The sequence below is a fragment of the Crocodylus porosus genome, unplaced genomic scaffold (assembly GCF_001723895.1).
Source record: "Crocodylus porosus isolate Cpor-Errol unplaced genomic scaffold, CroPor_comp1, whole genome shotgun sequence".
Classification (NCBI taxonomy): Eukaryota; Metazoa; Chordata; order Crocodylia; family Crocodylidae; genus Crocodylus; species Crocodylus porosus.
This window is the reverse complement of record NW_017728886.1, coordinates 73026502-73034553: the sequence shown is the minus strand read 5'-3', so window position 1 is coordinate 73034553 and position 8052 is coordinate 73026502. Positions and strand designations below refer to the sequence as shown.

At 42.9% G+C, this 8052-nt stretch overlaps 1 protein-coding gene across 1 annotated transcript in view; it reads left to right on the top strand.

Annotated features, from left to right (window-relative positions):
* Positions 1 to 8052, top strand: part of OSBPL10 (oxysterol binding protein like 10) — a gene marked incomplete at its 5' end in the record, with an annotated part of 201287 nt that overhangs the window by 79817 nt on the left and 113418 nt on the right. The window lies entirely within an intron of this gene.

Genomic DNA, 8052 nt, shown 5'->3' with positions numbered 1-8052 from the left:
ACCCCCTATATGTCGCCACTGCTGTCAAAGGATGAAACTTCAGAAATCTAGCAGATGTCCTAATCGGTGCAAATTAGGGTACATCTGTCCTGCATAATGCAGTGCCATGAAAAGATGCACAAGCTGGTTGTGTGTATGTGAGGCTTTTTTTTGCAGGGGGTGGGGTAGGGGAATCACTCTTCAGCTAAAATGTTTATGCATGGTTTTCCCCAAAAGCATCGGCATACTGTTGTTAAGCAGCTGTAAATCCATTACTTCTGGTTATGCCAATACCCTTTGTGGAAACATCTGTGGATAACTTAATTTTGTCTCTGTCACATCCTGTCCCTAGGGTATCCCTAGAGCCCAGAGTTTCTCCTTGCTGTCCTGCTGCTTGTCCCAACAAACAGACTAAGGTTTGACCTGGGATAACTCCGTATCTCTGTGGCCTCACCTTCACTGCTGTTATACGGGACTTCACAACTGCAGCAGTGGAATCTCTGCCAGCTCTAGGTTGCTTCTCCTTGGGTTGTGAAATACATTTTTAGACCCCCCCCCCTTCCCATAGAATGGGTTTTCCTGGAATATCACTCACCCAGAAATGACTCTTCACCACAAGCACTCAGTAAAGAGACAGACATCAAAAGGATTTGTTTATATAGGAGAAAAGAATCATATGAGTAAACTGACCATAGTGTTTTAAGATGGAACAAAAAGAAGAGTTTCTTAGGCTGCCAGGAGGCTAGGTGGTAGCCAGTGGGAAGTCCTGCCAATATCTCCAAAAATCAGCCTCCCTGCTGATTTCTGCTAGTCTTGGCTACTTGGATCCTTTTCCTGGCTACTTGCATCCTTCTGCAGCCTAGGAAAAATCCAAAGACCCTGGCCATCTTACAGATGGCCGTTATAACACCTCCAAGCGAGTTCTTCCTTTGGCCCCATCAGCTCTCTTGTTTTTTATTCTCAAACTCTCTATTATTTTCTTCTGAGCATTTCTGTTTCCTGAAGGCATTTTCCCCCGTCCATTCAATAAATGCTCTCCCGTGGAAGAGACCAAGGACACAACATAATTTCTAACAAAAAAGGGATATATTTTTCCTTGCCATACAGCAAATTGCAAATAGCCCACTTAATTAATCCATACATTAAGTTCACCTAATTCCTTAGTTGGTGATACTTAATTATTTAAAGTGAGGAGTTTTATTGAGTGCCTGGGACTTTTTTTCAGGGTTGATATTGGTGTTTCTGGCACTGTATTAGTTTGTGTTTACATGCAATTTAAAATTAATATATGTGCTACTTGCTTTTAGGCTTATAGTCCAAATCATTTTTGGCTGCAGATTATTCTTTGTTCCTATATAAAATGTTTCTGAACTTGCGGTGCTGTTGTTGCCAGCTTTTGTACATGGTATACACACTCTGCTGATGCTTAGCACTTGCAAAATGATGGAGTTGGTTGCTTTTCTTGCGTCGTTCAGATGTGCATGTTCTTTGTCCCCCATTTTATAAATTGTTAAGTTTCACAGGATAAATACTAACAGTTTAACCTGGGACAACACTAAATGCTCCTGGGATTGTCATTTGAATCAGTGGCAGAAAAATGGCAGTGTATTGGTCTGCTCACTAAATTCTGATGGGAAGAGTCGTGTGTAAATGCCAATCCCAGTATATTTCTGTTCTGGGACAAAAATAGGTGCAAATTGTCCAGGGAAAAATGCAGTGTCCTTTTATACTAAGGGTAGTGAAGTATTGGAATAATCTCCTTTTTTGGGAAGGGGTAGAATAGAGCAACTGAAACAACCTCTATCTCGGTAGATGGTCTTAGTCGTATATTTGAAACCTGCCTCAGATGGAATCGATGGCCTCTTAAGGTCCCTTCCAGGGGTGCATATTTATGATTCTATAAGTTAGTCCTAGCTTTTAATAAGTTAACTTTAATGCTGTCGTCAATTCTTCTTCTTTCTGGGATTCCTTTGTTGCTGCTGTCTTTGTTTCTGCTGCTGCTTTCCCAGGTTGCTATGCTATTCTACTTAAATTCTCATGTAGCACTCATAATAAGGATATCTAAGGGTGCATCTACATGTACATTAATGCACATTAAATCCTAGTACCTCCATTGTGAGGTACTAGGAAACTGCATTAGCATATCTTAATGCTTATTAACTAAAGAACATGGATTTTAAGTGATGCTCAATGGATGTTAGCCTATTTTAATGCACATTAGAATGTCACTGAAAAATGTGCTAGTTAGTTAATACGCTGTAAAATAGGCTAATGCATATTGGAGCACATGTGTAGACATATCCTGAAACTGCCTTTGGGAATTAGTGTAACAAACGAGGCAAAGGTAGTTCCTTTTCGTGGGAGGTGGTATTTTTTTCAATTCAGAGTAAGCTTTGTCATGATTTTTAACCTCAGGACTATAAGCTGATGTGCTTGGCTTATAGGAAAGAGTCTTGTAGTTAAGCAGTAAGCCAGTGGTCCTTTGTCCCTATTCCCTTCCTCTTCAAGGAGCAGTAATACACATTCCTGTTCCTTTTGAGTCTTCTCTTCTGTTCTCTAGGCCTTCATTGGTTCCTGTCTCTGTACTTACAACATAACTTAAAAAATATAGTGGTGTCATTTGTTCTGTTTTTCTATTCCCTCCAGAGAGAGAACTTTGAACACCTGGACTGTTCTGTTCATGTCCGCTCAACTTCCCTTCCAGAGAAGGAAGGAGGCATTTTAGTTTTCTGGGCTCAGACAGCCCAATTGGCCATGCAAAAATCTCTTTTTGCTTTGGGTGATTTTATTTTTCAACTCCTGTTCATAATAGTTTATAATGACCTTGAACTGGAAAGAGAAGAAAGCTCTTTGTGTCCATAGTCATCTGTCCAAAAAGCACTTGCTGGTGCTCTGCTCCAAAATCTGTGAAGGGTGCTGTATATAGATTGATTAATTTCCCTCAGGAGAGGATAAAAAACAAAAACAGCAGCAATAGATTCAGTTATCTCTTTCTTTCTTTTTCTTGTGGGTTAATGCTGGGGGTATGGGGATTTATTTATTTTTTTTAAATCATGGAATTGTTTTGCGGTAAATGATTTTTTGGATGACGGAAAGAGGTTTATATTGTGATTATATAGAGTTGTATGTAAAAATCTTTCTTAATGAGTAAGATTCAAGTTTAAATATCCAAGTAAGTTGCTTTTAGCGTACAACTGTGTGAACCAGTTTTGTTTAAAATACAAGTGAATCAGTGCAACAGTTGTTTCATGGGTCGGCATCATGGGAAGTTGTTTCATGGAAAAAGGGGGGAGGAGGCAGTGATCTTCCTCCTCCCTGCTCCATATGTTAAAATAACACTAGAAATATTTGTACACTAAATAAAGTATTATTAGCTTTCTCAGGACTTGTAAATGTGTGTATATGCGAGCTATACGATTGAAGGTGCTGTGTAAGGAATGTGGCTCTTTAGACCTGTGAGCTGAAGTCTCTACTACTCTGAATCAAGTACTGAACCCAGGTTTCATGCAAGTCCTGAGCTATATCTGAATTCCCAATTGGTTAGTTACAGTACATTTTACAAGTTTTTTCCCCCCAGTTGGGACTGGGTGAAGGCAGGGGCTCTTGCCTTATACTCGTGTTCAAGGAAACCTCATTAAATACACTGCCTGTCACTAAACTGAGGCCCAAACCACCATGTGCTCAGTAATAACAACCAATGGTGATGCTGATTTAAATGCAGCCAACATTGAACATGACTATAAAACACATGGCCCATATTGAGCGAACATACTGATAGGAACCTACCACAAGGATAGGCTAGTGTTGCCCATCTGAAATAAAATTAAGATGCATGGTAGTGCCTATTGTGCGCAGTCTCCCTCAGTGCCAACTCTTTCAAGTCATGGTGAGCCACTAGATTGAATACATTTAAACTGCCTCTTCATTCCCACAGCTGAGCTATACCTTTTCATTCCCATTTCCAATGATTCCTGTTTCTTCACCAGTCTTAAATGTCTGGTGAACATTACCAAATGGGGCCCCTAACAGTTCAGCCAGAATCCCTTTTGCCCCTTCTCTCAGCCAGTCGCATATGATTAGTGTGTCCCTGTCTTCCATGAGGTAGAACTGGACCAGGTTGTCTTGTGTCTCATCTGCATACAAATTTTTGGAGGATCTCAGGACTCGTGACAATAACACCTGATTCCAGTTATGAGTGAGAGTCTGATTAGCACATGGATCCTTTGTGTAGGGGGGAGGAAGTATCTGGATTACACACACATACTGAGCAGTGCTGAGTTGTAAGGTCAGTGTGGCTTGAAACAATGTTGACTCTGCTCTGGCCCAGGCCAATGACCTGTATGGTAAATCATGAGCCTTTTGGCCTTGGATTAATATCATGCATAGTCTGTACTATATACAAGTAGGTTCAAAAGTGCTGCTTATAAGTGTGTTTCTGGCGTAACTGTGATAAAACTTGCAGCAGTTTCCAAAAAGGTAAGATGCACCAATTCTGGATGAACTCTAAGTCTTTGGGTGCCTGTAATTTTGCCTGTATACAAATTACTACAGGTATGTTTATTTTGAGGTCAGTGTTTTTCAAATATCCCCCTCCCTTCCATGTGCTCAAGGAGAGCAGGGTCTGACACTAAGAAGTGGAGGGAAGGGACTGTAGGGGGAGGAAGCTGGGGGAGACGGGGCAAGGGATAGAGGGCAGATCAGGGGTAGGCAACCCCTGTCGTTGGTGGTAGAGCATGGCATGCAAAGGCATTTTGCTTTGCACATGCCTTGGGGTGGTTGGGAGGGCAGCTGCAAGGAGGCAGCTGCCCTTGTTGTGGCAGTACATCGCTGGCCCCTTCGCTATCACCCGCCTCTGGCAAGGAGCTGGGCTGGGGCTCTGTGGACCCTAGTGCAGCTGCTTTCAGCCTCCCTGCCACCTGCAGAGAAGGGGCTGTGCTGCCGCAAGGATCAGGTCCCTTGCAGCTCCCCTGCCATATGTCTCTGGCATACCAACATATTACAAGTTGATGTTGTGGGTGTTTTTGGCACTGCCCAAAAATGTTGCCTGCTCCTGCCCCAGATGTATTTTTCCTGCTGTAGGGATGGGAGGGTGGCAAATTCAAAACAAATCTCTAATAATTAGATTATATAACTGGAAAATTATAACAAATTTCTAATTTTTCTGTGTATAGAACCTACTTATTGGGAGCTTGTCTTATATTCATGGTTGTCTTGTTCAAGTAAATACAGTACGTGTTTAGATACTTCCTTCAAACACTGGATTGTAGCTATGTACCTTAACTGCAGGTGATATGTGATGTCCTATATTCCAAAGGACTGCAGTAGTGTTTTTCAGATTTTGTTTGAAAGTTAAGATACAAGGAACAGCTTGTCCATCTTGCATATTCGGTGTTGACTCAGGTATTTCTCTTGTATACAGGGTATTTGAAGAACTTTAATACTTAAAGATCAATAGATGAGTATCTTTTATAGTCAAATTGATATGTAATGTTAAAAAAGAGAGAGAGAGAGAGCGATCTTTGTTTGATTACTCTTCAATTTGATCAGTGTAGCACGCCAAAATGAAATATGGAATAAACACACCTTACTCAAAAACAGGACTTTCCTTTTTGGTGCCAAATACTTATAATCTGAAAACTGAGCAAAGTTTTTAGTGTCACAGAGGGTTTTTTTTTGTGTTGCCAGCAAAAAATTTCCAAATGTTTTAAAAATTAATATTCTTACTATTTTACCTTCTAACGTTGGATCAGAAAGGAGCCCAGAACTATTCATTGTCATTATTATTTTAAACAAAATCTACAATGTTGGGTTTTTTATGGTATTTTTACAAGTTTGTATATATAAAATTGGTGCTAGTGGGTCAGTCTGTATTTCGTAACTTTTTATAGCAAAACAGAAATTTACCGCTACATTAACGCAAGAGAACTGGCTTCTTTCTCTGCACTGATTTTTGTGCACAAGTGTTCTATTTCCTGCTGTCCCACAAGTAAATTATAGCTTGAATTAAGTAGTGCATTAGGTGGCTTGTACCAAATTACACAGCTTTTATGCTAGGATGAGAGTGCATAAGCATGTGTGTGCATCTTATAATTGCATTTTGTTTTTAAACTCTTAGTATTATCTGGGCCCTTTGCTTTTAAAATGTTTACAAGTGCAGACACTGCTAAATGACAGGAATATTATTAATTAACTAGAACAGGGGTGTTAAACTCACTTTGTGCCCTGGGCCGGAGCTAGACTTTGGGTTCCTTGTGGTTTGGATCCACCTGGGTCATACGGTGGCAGTGGCAGCTCTGGAACCCCTGACTCTGGCACAGGGAACAGGGCATGCAGCAATGGTGGCATAAGTGGCTCCAGTTCTGACCTGGGCATGCAGTGGTGGCTTCTCCAGCACAAGGCAGTGGCAGGTACAGTGAAGAAGGTAGGGCCATGGCAGTTCAGACAGCCAAAACAGCTGGAGGATGATCAAAACCTGCATCAGTCCTCACTTGCCCTCCTGCTGCTGATTGCCACATCCACCAGGGCCCAAGGGCCCCAGATTGTGCAGCAGATCACTTCACTTACCCCTGGCCATCCCTCCCAACTTCTGGATAGAGTTGGGAGAACTCCGGATAACTGTGGGCTGTATGTTTGATGCTTCAGAACTAGAACATAAAGGTCATGGATTGTATCTGCCCCCTGAGAGGTATAGCTTATGTTTCTACTAAACAAAATTGGTATGCTTGCATCATGGAATTGTGTTTTTTGCTTTGGTAAAGGAGCCAAAGAATCTTTTATAAACTAAGAATCCCATTGTAGTATCACCTTCGGTTCAGCAGACCCAGGAATAGCACCATTGGGAAACTCTCGTAAGATTCTCTAGTGCAGTGGTCTCCAGCCTTTTAATGGTTAAGATCACTTTTTGGCATCCCAGGATCTACCATGCCCCTGCTTGCCCCCGTCCTTTCCAGACAAGCCTCTCTGACCCCACTCACCCTGCCCAGCCTGGGTGGCAGGGGGTGTGGCTTAGCCCAGTCACATGCGTCCTGGTGCTCCCAATTTATGGAGGTTCTGACGGACTGAGATCTACTGTTGAAGCCCATGATTGACCAGTCAATCGAGATTGACTGGTTGGTGACCACTGCTCCAGTGTGTAACGTTTTCAGTCTCTTACCTTTTGAATTTACCCTACTTAATTTCTGTATTTAGAAAAGGTATTTAGAAAGGTCTTTCAAAATGTATTTAGAAAAGGTCTAAAGCAGGGGTGGGCAAAATATGGCCCATGGGCCAGATTTGACACACTATGTGATTCCATATGGCCCACAGAGACCTTCCAGAAGCCAAAAGACAGTTATCACTGGCCCAGGACCTTGGCTGCCCCTATGAAAGGTGGTGCCTCCATGTAGGAGGTGCTGGCTCTGGTTGCTAAGCAACCAACCCCCACCCCAACCTGGTCTGACCTGTCCCTAACCCCCAGGTAGGGGGGCATCAGAGACAAACTTCTGCCTGGCAGAGGCTTTTGCCTGACAGCCCTGTAGCTGTTTCCCATCCCTCCCTGTCTGCAAGAGTGGAAATTCAGGTAAGGACTCCACTGGGCCAGGGTCAGGGACTTCTGTAGGAGGGGAACAGAGCTGAGAGCACAGGGAGTCGTGTGCTGTGGGGCCAGGAAGTGTGCAGCCAGGGACTCGGGTGGGAGCATGGGAAGCGGCATGCTAAGGGGCCGGGTGGGGCCTTCCCTGCATGCTGCCACCACATCAAGCCAGGGACTTGGGTAGGAGTGCAGGAGCTGCATACTGTGGGGCTGGGCTGGGCCAGGTTGGCTTTGCATGCTGCAGCCATGTGGGGCTGGGGACTTGGGAGCCATGCGCTATGGGGTTCCCCATCACATGCGTGCACACAAGCCCCCTCAATTACATCCCCCTACCCCCCACACACTATACAAGAGTAATGTCTATTTTGATCTATTATGCACCATGTACACTATGCAAACACACACATTGGGGGAAATTTTTTTTTGAAATAAAATTAAAATATGGTAGGGGGTGCACTGATGGATTTTAGGGGCCGATACCAATAGCTGATTTTTTTAAAGAG